This window comes from Dasypus novemcinctus, chromosome 6, assembly GCF_030445035.2.
Source record: "Dasypus novemcinctus isolate mDasNov1 chromosome 6, mDasNov1.1.hap2, whole genome shotgun sequence".
NCBI classification, from domain to species: Eukaryota; Metazoa; Chordata; class Mammalia; order Cingulata; family Dasypodidae; genus Dasypus; species Dasypus novemcinctus.
This window is the reverse complement of record NC_080678.1, coordinates 119,081,931-119,096,283: the sequence shown is the minus strand read 5'-3', so window position 1 is coordinate 119,096,283 and position 14,353 is coordinate 119,081,931. Positions and strand designations below refer to the sequence as shown.

Sequence of the window (14,353 nt, the reverse complement as noted above, 5' to 3'; positions counted from 1 at the left end):
AAGGCAAGTCAAGGAACCCCAAGGATAGAGGCAAGCCAGCCCCTGAATGCCACAGACACCCAGGGAAAGAGCCGCCTAAACCGGGAGCCAATAAATTCTTGTTTCAGCCACTCCACTGGATGGTATTTGTCATTGCAGCCTGGCCGACTGAGACAACCCACATCACCTCCTCCAAGGGCAGCAGCCTGGCTCGAAAGGGGCAGGGATTTGGATTCTGGCTCGGATAGGTCTTCCAGCCACCCCTCTGTAACACCAGTATAAAACCATAGAAAGGTTCAGAGGGGTAGCACACGCACAAAGAACTGGCCAGAATCCAGCACATATTCAGTAGGTGTATAATAAACGTCACTACACACACCCTACACCTTCTGCCACCTGTCAAATGACAGGGCACTCACTCCAGTCCCAGGGCCAACGTTCCAACTTTTTGCCCAATTCTGATGGCCCATGATGTCATCAGAACACAAAAAGAAGCCCTTCTTTCCCTCGTTGCTACAGTTTCTTCCCCCTGCTCCATGATGATCCCTCAAAGGTGCAGAGATGGGCAAGGCTGCGGCTCCCACAGGTCAGACTCTGCCCCCAGCTGAATACTTCTGCATCCTGCAATCCTCCTCCAGAGGCCAGTTTCTGGCACCTACCCCGGCCTGGCCACCTTCCCTTGGCCTTGCATCGGCGTGCCCCCTCCCCCTCCCCCACACACGTGCACGAGGCTCTCAGCTCTGACCTCCAGGTCCCACGCGCCACCCACCCAGGGTCAAGGGGCCTCGAGCAAGACCTGGGAAAATGTCCCCAGGGCAGCTGAGAGATTTCACTGCAGCACCAATTGCTGGGAAAATGGAATTACCATTTGCACTGAGACCCCCACACGTGCCTGCGTCTCGAGCCAGGGCCCCCGATTCTCCACACAGCCATCTTTCTGGGAAGCCAGATGCTGCGCTGCCTGCTGCCTGGGCTTCATCAGAATTCAGCAAAAGGGACATAAATAAATAAAGAAAACTCTGCTGAGCTCTTTCCTCCTAACGATCGCCAACGCGCAGACGCTTAAAGAGACAACATTCTTTCAGAGAAACAATGGGCGGGAGCGGTCCAGACGGCGGAAGGCTCTTCTGTCAGATATTATTGTTACTTGCATTTTGTGAAAAACAAGCCAAGGCAAGGGAGAAGGGGGCCTCTTTGAGAGTTCTCTCAGACCCAGGAGGCCTCCTGCATTTCAACTTTGGATTGTTTGTTTTTGTCAATACTTTAGTGTCTGAAATTTGCCACTCTCGCATTTGGAGCTAGAAAAATTCCTCTGTCCGAGGGCAGTGTTTAAAAACAGGAGGTTTTTAATTTCTTTCAGCTGGGCCTTTATCGCTGGCTCTCCGGTTAATATGGATGCCTGATTGACGACCTGCAACCCCCTTCCCCAGCTCCGTGAGGCTAATCAGCCTGTTGGGCATATGGAATTTTTCACGTTCAAAGCAGTAAGCGAGACTCCAGGCCAGACTGGCTGCAGAGGCATGCGTCCTTTACCTTTTGGGCAGCTTCCCTCAAACCCTCATGGCCTCGGGAGACACTGCACAGGACCAGGAAATAGTTTCCCCAAGGGCTTCTGGGAAAAAGGGATGAGGTCGGCTGACCGGAGGGCTGCCTCTGGCTGTGAGCATGGAGTGACCTCGGCAAGCCTTGGCCTTTCCTGGCCTCCTGCAGCAGCCGAGGGCAGGGGTGGACGAATCGGGGAAAGCGTTGAAATGGACAGACCGCCCGGGGCCTCTTTGGCAGGGGCCCTCTGGGGACAGTGACCGTCCGGGTGCTGCTTCTCCCCCGCCATGGCTGCCGGGGCTCAGTCTGGGGGCCTGGTTCCCATCGGGGTGCCCTGGGGCTTCCTGGAGCCCAGGCCTGACTTACGCATCCCCTCCACTCCTCTCCACCCCCTTGGTCAGTCCTGCCCCTCAGGAGGAGAAGGGTCTGGAGGAAGAGGGAAATAGGCAGCCTCCGGGGAGAGCTGGCAGTGCTCACTAGCCCACCGCCTCGTCCCCAGGGCACTGAGGCAATAAAGGCAGAGAGAAGGGCCGACATCCCCTCATCCAGAGTGTAGGGTTGCCAGATAAAATGCAGGATACCCAGATACGTGTGAATATCAGAAAACAACAAAATGTTTTAGCGTCTGTCCCAAATACTGCATGGGCTATATTCGTGCTGAAAAAGAAGTGGTCGCTGACCATCTGAAATTCAAATTGAACTTGGGGTCCTAGTTTTGCTCTTTGCTCAGTCTGGCAACCCTGCAGGGCACAGCACATGAAGGCCCCAGAGCCAGGGCCAGAGCCCAGGCAGGTCTCCGCCCAGAACGCACACCTCTTTCCCAGGACCTCTCGCCTCCCTCCCTTTGGGTGTCCTGTCCCCCCAGAACTCCTTGAGAGGCAGGGTGGCTACACTGGGGCTTGGAAGGAAATGTCCTCGTCCTCCCCAGAGCCAACTTATAAAACTCTGGAGCCAGAACGGGGCACCCACCAAAGCCAGTGGTGGCCCTGCCAGGGCCTTACGACCCATAACAGCTTGTGAAATGAATGAATGGAGGACTAGGCAGATGGATGGATGACTGAACAAGGGTGTGGCTGGGTGGAGGGGCTGAACTCCCTCCAGCTGGCTCCTGGGACAGGAAGGCGGGGAACCACAAGGGACACTGACATGAGTGGGGTCTTCTCACCAGGAGCAGCACCAAGCTCCCCTTCCCCTGATGCTCCCTCCCCCCAGTCCTCAGGGCCAGGGCAACACAGACATGGGTGCTTTACAAAGAGGGTCTCTGATCAAGCGAGGGATAGAGAGCCCTGCCATGGGCCAGCTCTGCACCTTCAGCCCCTTCACACTACCCCCCCCCATGCCTCTCTGTCCGGGCAGTCCCTCCTTTGCTGAGTCGATGTAGACACTGAAGCAGAGGAGATGTGGGGGAAGGAGGAGGGCTGTGAGTGAGCACTGGGCTGTGTCCTCAAGAGCCAGTCAAACGGCCATCTGGGCAATTTGGCCTCTCCAGTCCTGTCGGAGAAGGAAGTATGAAGCCAGAGCCAGACCAGAGTGGGAATCCAGCCAAGTGTCTCTCCGCAGGCTCCCCCAAGCAAATGGTACCCCCAGGCCCAACAGGCCTGCACATGTATTCTCATGCATGTGCACACACACACACACACACACACTGCTTGGTCCTCCAGCTGGCCAGCACTATGGGTTTGCATGGGGGAAGGGGGTTTGCTTCAACTCCAATCAACCCAAGAGCACCGTCCACCCTGCAGAAGTACTGGGAATGCTCAGAGGACTGGCAGACATTTCCAAAGCACCTACTAAGCTCAAGGCACTATGGATGCTGGTACATCAGTTGTAGGAGAACCAAGTGGTCCCAAAGACAGAATGGTGTCATAGGAAAGTCCGGCACTCAGGAGTGGGAAGGCCTGGGTCTTTCCATAGTCACCTGCGCTCCCTGGAGAAGGTCTCAGTTGCCACATCAGTAAAATGGGGATCCTCACCCCTGTCCTGTCCACTTACAGGGAGTGGTGAGGATCAAATGGCTATTAGACTGGAAAGATGCTTGTAGCTAGGAAGGGCCAGGTTGACCCTAAAAGTTCTGCTTTGCAAGCATGCTTCCAGCATTAAAGGCAGACCTTTCTATTTTATCAGGTGTGCTATATCTCCACACCGCCGAAGAGCTAGAGCTGGAGGAGCTCAGGTACTCCTTGGAGAACATGGAGAAGTTGCTACAGCCTGGTCTGGTGTGTGGCACTGGGCCTGTCTCCTCCCTTGTTCTGCCCACTGGACCTCTATTAATGGAGCCTCTGACTCTCACAGAATTTATTGTCGGCTCAAGCCCTGTGCCCCTTTCCCATGCCCCACTACTAGAATTCCCAGCCCTTGCCTGGGTGGGCCTGGGGCTGAATGGCGCCCTGTTCCCAGGCCTGCAGAAATCAACTCTCTGGGGCACCTCCGCCAGCCCCAGCTGAACCAAGCTCCTGAGCCAGGAAGGGATTAGAGGCCCCCACTGAGCCGGAGCCAGGGATTTGGCCCAGAAAATCCCTCCCTTTCAGCTGGGCAGAAAGGAGAGGGAATAGAGCCAACAGCCCCAGGGCTTCCTGGAAAAACCTCATACCAGAAGCCTCCTGCTTCCTGAGCTTCTGCTGATGGGGCAAGCTTCCCTCAGCCCTCCGTACCCCGGGTCCCGGAACAGGCTGCCCTGCAGCCAGGCACCACGTGGGAGCCCGGAAGCTGACTTGTGGCAGGAGCAAGGCTCTGGGCCCAGGTGCTGCCCCTCCCCAGCCTGCCCCCAACCCACCCAACTCGCTCTGTAGTTCTGGCTTCCTGGGAGCCCCTTCCCTTCCTGCGGCTTTAATTTCCTTAGCTGTAGAATGGATCAGGAGGAAAGGAGCGGACCTCTGGGAATTTCAGAACTGTGGAGAAGGGGTTCTGTTCATTTCCAGCCTCCATACAATCACACCCCATGCCTTCACTGCCCTCCGGTGAGTTCCAGCTGCCCAGGCTTCCCCCATGAGCCCTGGCAGCTGGGTCGTGATGATCTAGGAGTTCCTGATGACCAAAACCATGGAACAATTAGAGTATCAAATCATAACATGTAGAATAAAATGCAAATCCATGAGTCCATATGAGTATAAATAACTGAATAAATGGGGACAGTTCTTCCTTATAGAAGAATTCCAGTTAATAAATGTAGAAGGGTTGGGGGAAATAAAAATCATCATTATTAGAACACCACAAGAATAATGGTTGCAGACAAGCGGCAACAATGGATGCTAAAAGTAGTGCGTGAAAGTTGTAGAAGAAATAGGATACGTGCAGAGCCTCTAAGTATCTACACCAAGATATTTATCAGTTACAAAGGAGGGAGGGGGAACAGTAATTTGCAGTGGAGAAACCCAGCAGATACCACCTTAACCAAGTCATCAAGGTTAAGATCACCAAAATAAGATATACCAACATAATCTACCACCTTATGTGGTGTACTGAGAAAGGCACATCACTTGTGGGGTAGTTCTGCAAAAACAAACAAAAAGCAACACAATCTGAGAACCATGAGAGTGAAAAAAAATCAGACAAACCCAAATTGAGGGATATTCTACCAAGCAGTATTAATAACTGATAGAAATCTTCTAATGTGTCAAGGTCATGGATGACAAGGAGAGACTGGATCTGTCACAGATCAGAGGACACTGCAGAGACAGGACAACTCAACACAGTGTGGGACCCTGGATGAGATCGTGGACCTGGGAAAGAACATCAATGGAAACACTGATGAAAATTGAATAAAGCCTATAGTTTAGTAATAGCCTAGTGTTTGGTTTTATTGGCATTAATAGCTGTAAGTTATAAAATATGTTGACATGAAGGAAAGCTAGGAGAAAGGTATGCAGGAAGTCTCTACTGTATTTGCATCTTTTCTGTAAGTCTAAAATTATTTCAAATAAAAAGCTAAAAAATATCTCTGTCCCATATTCCACTTCCTTGTGTTCTTCATTGATCCCAATAGTTTATAGTGTTTCCTCCCATTTTTTCCATTCATCCACCCATCCTCTCATCCATCCATCCATCCCTTAATAGATGGTGGGCCCTCTGGACCAGATGCTTTACAGATACAATCTTACTGAATCCTCATAATGACCCTCTGAAGGAGATATTATTAGCTCCATTTTATAGATGAGGAAACTGAGGCCCAGGGATAGGAGCTAGAAAGTAGAGGAGCCAGGAGGCTATCTCAGCACAGTCTGTCAAATGCAGATACTGTGATATGGGATGACTTTGCTCAACTGCAGGAGCTCACAGAGAAGGTTTCAGGCTCATGGAAGGGTGGTGAGTGTGGTGCCTCTTGATCCTTTGAAGCATAGCATTCAGATGGCCCCCTATCCAAAAGCAAACTCAGGGCTGGTCAGTTGACACTAGGGTAGTGGTTGTGAACAAGGTTCTAGACTGCTACGGTATAAATCCCAGGTCTGCCACCTCTTGTGTGTTATATATAAAATGAGGATAATATCAAGCACCTCTCTATAGCCTGGCTCTGAAGGCCAGGTTCTTAGAGTACTGCGTACTCCTTAGGCATAAACCACAATTTCTGTCTTCTTCTGCATCTGTCCCCAACCACCTGCAAAGCACTGGGTGGAATTTTCACCCAGTGAAACTTGCTGAGTGGAATTTTCCAGGCTCAACAGTGAGTCAAAGACCAGGCAAAACCTGAGTGCGCTGTGGGGAGAGGAACAAAAAGAGGCATCATCTGGCCTTTAAGAGAAAAGTACCGGCACTATCTGTTGAAAATCCTAAACTACATCAAGGCCAAGAACCATCTACAGGAACTGTGGAATTAGAAACATGTCACAGAAGGAAAGAAGATCCAGCTTCCTACTAAATTGCACGTCATCCTCACAGGCAGAGACACACCTGCTCCAGATGTGACCAACCTACGATTAATTCTAAAAAGAAAGAAAAAACAGAAGGGAAGGTAGAGAAGGAACGAGGAAGTTTCACCTAATGATCTTATCAAGGAATCCTAGAATCCCTGAAAATCTGAACATAAATCAATACATCTCAGAACTCTGCTGACACGAAAAGCTAGAAAATGGTTGGCTTCTGCTGACTTAGTGAAAGCACTATTTTTAAAAATGCAGGGAAAGATTAAAACCAAGCTGTGGACTTCCATTGATGTAAACCTGGAGAAAGAACAGGCCAGCCTTGGCAGAACACCCTCTGTGATTTGCCAGAGTGCTGGAGTCAGTTAAATACCAGAATTCTCATCAACTTGATCAAAACCAATCAATGACTCACACCAGGTCTATATGTGGCACTTTAGTGGTAATGAGGCTTATTAAACTGATTTTAGAGCTGCAGAAATCCTTAGTTTTGAATAGCTAATGGGTTGACCTTTGTCCCTACGTTTTGAGGGCTTTGAGGTCTTGCATCCAAGTGTACCCCAGATCTCCTGCCACAGTTGCAACTACCTGGATGCCAAAGACAGCTTCTTGGAAGGATGTAAGGGATGCATCCCGGACTCTCTGTTTTTCTGCAAGCTTTGCAGCAAACTCAGATCTCTCCTGCAATTGCCTTTGACCTCATTTAGATGAGGTCTGTGGTTCTCAGTTCAGTCCTGGAGGCACATTAGAACTACCCGAGGAAAAATTTTTAAAATACCAATCCCCCTACCCTGACCGATTATATCAGAATATCTGGAATGGACCCCGAGTACTTGGTATTTTTAAAAGCATACCAGGGAATGTCTGCTTCCAGCCAATGTAGAGTAACTAGTATCAGAATAACCCTCCCACCTGTCTTAGTTTCCTATTGCTGCTGTAACAAATTACCACAAAACTGCTCATTTATTACCTTACAGATAGGAGGGTGAGAAGTCTGAAATGGATTTCACTGGGCCAAAAATCAAGGTCTGAATCCATTCTGGAAGCTCTGGGGAGAATCCTTTCCTTTGCCTTTTCCAGTTTCTATAGCAGGGGTTCTTAGCCTTTTCTGCTCCCTGGACTTCTTTGCCAGTCAGGTGAAAATCATGCAACCCTTACTAAGTCCACACTAGGCGGCGGACTTCGCCCAGTGGTTAGGGCATCCGTCTACCACATGGGAGGTCCACGGTTCAAACCCCGGGCCACCTTGACCCGTGTGCAGCTGGCCCATGTACAGTGCTGATGCGCACAAGGAGTGCCCTGCCATGCAGGGGTGTCCCCCACGTAGGGGAGCCCTACACGCAAGAAGTGCGCCCCGTAAGGAGAGCCACCCAACGCGAAAGAAAGTGCAAAAAATGGCGCCGCACACATGGAGAGCTAACACACAAGATGACGCAACAAAAAGAACACAGATTCCCGTGCCGCTGACAACAACAGAAGCGGACAAAGAAACAAGATGCAGCAAATAGACACAGAGAACAGACAATCTGGGTGGGGGGGGGGGAGAAAAATAAATAAATAAATAAAACATTAAAAAAAAAACACAACTAAGTCCACACTATACTGCGTATCATTTAATAAATATATCATACCTGTACCAACATGTCCCCACAAGAATAATATTTTTTGAGTTTCAATTCACACTCACGGACCCCTTGTTAAGAACTCCTGCTCTAGAGGCCACAGCACTGCTTGGCTCCTGGCCCCTTCTTCCATCATCAAAGCCAACAACAGTGGGTTGAGTCTTTCTTGTTTTTAATATAATAAACTTTATTTTTAAGGAGGGATTAGCTTACAGGAAAATTATATCTAAAGTGTAAAGTGTAAGGGAGGAAAGCAGACTTGGCCCAGTGGTTAGGGCGTCCACCTACCACATGGGAGGTCCACAGTTCATGAGCTGGCCCATGCACAGTGCTGATGCGCGCAAGGGGTGCCCTGCCACACAGGGGTGTCCCCCGCGTAGGGGAGCCCCACGCACAAGGAGTGCGCCCCATAGGGAGAGCCGCCCAGTGCGAAAGAAAGTGCAGCCTGCCCAGGAATGGTGCTGCACACACGGAGAGCTGACACAAAAAGATGACACAACAAAAAGAAACACACAGGGGAGGAGGCAAGATGGCGGCTGAGTGAACTTCCCGGTTACTAGCTCCTGGAGGGAATCGGTTGGGAGGCGCCGGATACTCCTTGGGACCGGGCTGTTTCGGGATTTTTCCTGGTCCCAAGGTGTTTAGACATCGATTTGGAGGGAAGGTAACAGAGAGGATCCATCCGTGAAATATACACGGAGATCCCAGCTACGTGTGGAGGATTCCCTCCTTGGGTAGGCAGAGCCGAGGCAGCTAGCACCGCGCCGAGCCCCGGCGGGTGGCGGCCAGGGTAGCCTAGCTGGGCCACGGTGGGCAGCGGGCAGGGGATCCGAGCCATGCGGCGGTGGGCGGCGGGCAGGAGAGCCGAGCCGCGCTGCGCCGCGGCGGGCGGCGGGCAAGGGAGCCGAGCCCAGCCTAGCTGGGCCGCGGTGGGCGGCGGGCGGGAGAGCCGAGCCGCGCTGCGCCACGGCGGGCGGCTGGCAAGGGAGCCGAGCCCAGCCAAGCTGGGCCGCGGTGGGCGGCGGGCGGGAGAGCCGAGCCGCGCTGCGCCGCGGCGGGCGGCGGGCAAGGGAGCCGAGCCCAGCCGAGCTGCGGCGGGCGGCGGGCGGGAGAGCCGAGCCGCGCTGTGCCGCGGCGGGCGGCGGGCAAGGGAGCCGAGCCCAGCCGAGCCTAGCTGCACCGCGGCGGGCGGCGGGCGGGGAAGCCGAGCCAGGCCGAGCCCAGCTGAGCCGCGGAGGGCGAGGGGGCCGAGCCCAGCCGAGCTCAGTCGAGCCCAGCCGCGCCGCGGAGGGCGGCGAGCAGGAGAGCCGAGTCGCGCTGCGCCGCGGAGGGTGGCGGGCAGGGAAGCCGAGCCCAGCCGGGCCCAGCCGAGCCCAGCCGAGCCGCGGCGGGCGAGGGAGCCGAGCCCAGACGAGCTCGGCCGAGCCCAGCCACGCCGCGCCGGGCGGGAGAGCCGAGCCGCGCTGCGCCGTGGCGGGCGGCGGGCAGGAAAGCCGAGCCCAGCCGAGCCCAGCCGAGCCCGGCCGATCCGCGACGGGGGGGGACCCGAGCCCAGCCGAGCCTAGCCAAGCCCAGGCAAGCCCAGCCGAGCTGTGGAGGGCAGGGGACCGGAGCCCAGCCGAGCCCAGCGGAGCCCAGCCGAGCCTGGCGGCGGGGTTTCTGTTCTTTGCTTTTTGTGTTTTTTTGTTGTTTTTTTTTTTTATTTTTTTTATTTTTTATTTTATTTTCTTTTTGTTGTTGTTGTTTTTTTTTAATCCTCTCTTTCCTGTCCCCAATATTCTTCTTATACTATTTTATCTTAACAATACAATAGGTCCTACAGGAAATACCTCACATTTGCTGGGTTTCCTACCCTCCACTGCCTCATTTTTCTGTGAATAGATTTAGCCTATCTACACTATCCCCTTTCCCCTACAACTTGATATCCTCCACCATCTGCTATCTCTCCTATATTCCATCTCCCTTTCTTTGATCCGCAAAGTATCTAACTCTTAATTTCTAATACCTTTGTTTAGTTTTCCATCTGGTATTCGTCCCTGAAACTATTACCTTTCTTTTCTCTTTCCCTCTCTCACGAAAACAATAGCCTCTTAGTACGTACCACATTCCTCCCATATTCAGTCGTCTACCTCATTATAGGTACTTTCCTACTACTATAACTCTACACAATTTACATGATCTAACCTCCATCCTCCCAGAACTCATATTGTTGCTTTGTTAACATATATCACCAATACTACTTCACACTTTTTCCTCCCTTACACAATTGCCTTTCCCCAGCACTAATAATTTCCTTTAAAGTGAGCTTAACTAGCAATAAGAAATTGGAATAAGAAGAACAAAGTGACAAAGAGAAGATATAACACTTACGCAAAAACAACAGCTAATTAATCTCCAAGACTAGACAAAGAAGCTAAGGAACTGATTAAACCCGTCAAGAAAAAATGTTGACAAGACAGCAACAAAAATCTACAAATCAAACCAGTAATCAGGAAAACATGGCTGAATCCAATCAGGAAGGGGGGCAGGACTTCGCACAAGCAATGAAAGATCTCAGATCATTTATCACCGACAAATTTGATGAAGTAATGAAAGAGGTTAACAGCATGAAGACAACACTTGAAGGGGAAATTGCAGACATGCGCAAAAAAATAACAGATATGATGGAAATGAACACCACAATTCAAGAAATCAAAAATACACTTGCAGCAAATATCAGCAGACTAGAAGAGGCAGAGCAGAGAATTAGTGAAGTGGAAGACAGTGCATTGGAAATCAAACAGATAGTAGAAGTGGTCAATAAAAAGGTAGAAAAAATCCAGATAGGACTTAGGGACCTGAATGATAACGCAAAACGCTCAAACATACGTATTATAGGCATTCCAGAAGGAGAAGAGAAGGGAAAGGGGTCAGAAGGAGTGTTGCAGGAAATAATGAATGAAAACTTCCCAAATCTACTGAAAGAGACAGCTGTACATATCCAAGAAGCACAGCGCACTCCACTGGTCATAAACCCCAACAGGCCCACCCCAAGACATATACTTGTCAAATTATCCAATGCTCAAGACAAAGAAAAAATTCTAAAAGCAGCAAGAGAAAAGAAAACCATCACATACAAGGGAAACTCCATAAGATTAAGTGCTGATTTCTCATCTGAAACGATGGAGGCAAGAAGGCAGTGGTATGATATAGTCAAGGTACTAAAGGAAAAAAATTTCCAACCAAGAATACTCTATCCAGCTAAACTAGCATTCAAAAATGATGGAGAGTTCAAAATATTCACAGATAAACAGAAACTGAAAGAGTATATCAACAAGAAACCTCCCCTTCAAGAAATTTTTAAGGGAGTTCTGCAGGAAGAAAGGAAAAAACAGGACAGTCAGAGATGGAGGAGAGTGTAAAAGCAACAAGAAAGACAAAAATAGAAGGGGAAAATAAAATAATACAAACAAAATATAACAAACACAAATCCAACCAAAATATGGCTACCATAAATAACTCTCTAAACGTAATAACACTGAATGTCAACGGACTAAACTCACCTATCAAAAGATTCAGACTGGGACACTGGATAAGGAAATACGACCCATCTATATGCTGTCTACAAGAGACACATCTTAGACCCAGAGACTCATGGAGGTTGAAAGTGAATGGCTGGAAAACAATCATACAAGCAAACAACAACCAAAAAAAGGCAGGAGTAGCTATATTAATATCAGACAAAATAGACTTTAAATGCGAAACAATTGTGAGAGACAAAGAAGGATACTATATTTTAGTGAAAGGGACAATCTGTCAAGAAGATCGAACAATCATAAATATTTATGCTCCTAACAAGGGCGCCTCTAAATATGTGAGGCAAACGCTGGAAAAACTAAGTGAAAGAATAGATGCATCTACAATTATAGTGGGGGATTTTAATACACCACTATCAACTCTGGACAGAACATCTCAAAAGAGAATCACTAAAGAAACAAAACATTTGAACAGTATATTAGAAGAGCTGGATCTAATAGACATATATAGATCATTACACCCAAACACAGCAGGATATACATTTTTCTCAAGCGCACATGGAACATTCTCCAAGATTGACCATATGCTAGGCCACAAAGAAAGGCTTAATGAATTCAGAAAGATCGAAATCATACAAAACAATATCTCTGACCACAGTGGAGTCAAGCTGGAAATTTGCAAGGGACAGAGTCCCAGACTCCACACGACAATTTGGAAATTAAACAGCACACTCTTAGAAAAACAGTGGGTCAAAGAGGAAATCTCAAAAGAAATTAATGACTACCTTGAAACAAATGATAATGATAACACAACATACCAAAATTTATGGGATGCAGCAAAAGCGGTACTGAGAGGGAAATTTATAGCCATAAATTCATATATCAAAAAAGAAGAAAGAGCAAAAATTGGAGAACTAACTGCACTTTTGACGGAATTAGAAAAACAACAACAAAGTAACCCAACAGGAAGAAGAAGGAAGGAAATAACAAAGATAAGAGCAGAACTAAATGAAATAGAAAATAAGAAAGCACTTGAAAAAATAAACAAGACCAAGAGCTGGTTTTTTGAGAAGATCAACAAAATTGACAAACCTTTAGCGAGACTAACAAAGAAAAAAAGAGAAAAGATGCAAATACACAAAATAAGAAATGAGAAAGGTGATATCACCACTGACCCCACAGAAATAAAGACTATCATAAGAGGATACTTTGAAAAACTATATCCCAACAAAAATGACAATTTAGAGGAAATGGACAAATTCCTAGAAACACATAAGCAGCCCATACTGACGAAAGAAGAAATTGATGATCTTAACAAACCAATCACAAGCAAAGAGATAGAATCAGTCATTAAAAATCTCCCAACTAAGAAGAGCCCAGGGCCAGATGGCTTCACAGGTGAATTCTACAAAACATTCCGGAAAGAACTAACACCAATCCTGTTGAAACTATTCCAAAAAATCGAAACAGAGGGAACACTGCCTAATTCCTTCTATGATGCCAACATTACCCTAGTACCAAAGCCAAACAAAGACACCACAAGAAAGGAAAATTACAGACCAATTTCTCTAATGAACCTAGACGCAAAAATACTTAACAAAATACTTGCTAATCGTATTCAACAACACATTAAACAAATTATACACCATGACCAAGTGGGATTTATTCCAGGTATGCAAGGATGGTTCAACATAATAAAATCAATCAATGTAATACACCATATAAACAGATTGAGAGAAAAAAACCACATGATTATATCTATAGATGCAGAAAAGGCATTTGACAAAATACAGCACACCTTCCTGATAAAAACACTCCAAAAGATCGGAATACAAGGAAACTTTTTGAACATGATAAAGAGTATATATGAAAAACCGAAAGCCAACATTGTTTATAATGGCGAAATCCTGAAATCCTTCCCTCTAAACTCAGGAACAAGACAAGGATGCCCATTGTCTCCGCTCCTATTTAACATTGTCTTGAAAGTACTTGCTCGAGCACTGAGACAAGAACCAGATATAAAAGGCATTCAAATTGGAAGGGAAGAAGTCAAAATTTCATTATTTGCAGATGACATGATCCTATATATGGAAAACCCTGAGAGATCTACAACAAAGCTCCTAGAACTCATAAATGAGTTTAGTAAAGTCGCAGGTTATAAGATCAATGCGCAAAAATCAGTAGCGTTTCTATACACCAATAATGAGCAAGATCAGGAGGAAATCAAGAAACAAATACCATTCACAATAGTAAATAAAAAATCAATTACTTAGGAATAAATTTAACTAAAGAGGTAAAAAACTTATACATTGAGAACTATACAAGATTGTTCAAGGAAATCAAAGAAGACCTAAATAAATGGAAGAATATTCCCTGTTCATGGATAGGAAGACTGAATATTATTAAGATGTCTATCCTACCAAAACTGATCTACACATTCAATGCAATCCCAATAAAAATCAACACAGCCTTCTTTAAGGAACTAGAAAAACTAACTATGAAATTTATTTGGAATAGAAAGAGGCCCCGAATAGCCAAAGACATATTGAAAAAGAAAAACGAAATAGGAGGAATCACACTTCCTGACTTCAAAACATACTACAAAGCTACAGTAGTGAAAACAGCATGGTACTGGCATAAGGAGAGACACACAGACCAATGGAATCGAATTGAAAGTTCAGATATAGAACCTCATGTATATAGCCATATAATATTCGATAAAGCCACCAAACCCTCTCAACTGGGAGAGAATGGCCTATTCAACAAATGGTGCCTGGAGAACTGGATAGCTATATGTAGAAGAATGAAAGAGGATTACCATCTCACACCTTATACAAAGATC

At 47.6% G+C, this 14,353-nt stretch overlaps 1 long non-coding RNA gene across 1 annotated transcript in view; it reads right to left on the bottom strand.

Moving 5' to 3' along the window:
• The window catches only part of LOC111763926 (uncharacterized), a 46,273-nt gene extending 45,345 nt beyond the window's left edge, over positions 1-928 (bottom strand). Inside the window, exon 1 of the long non-coding RNA XR_002796652.3 lies at positions 845-928. This is a non-coding gene — a long non-coding RNA (uncharacterized lncRNA). The remainder of the gene's footprint in view (positions 1-844) is intronic.
• Between the last annotated feature and the right edge of the window lie 13,425 nt (positions 929-14,353).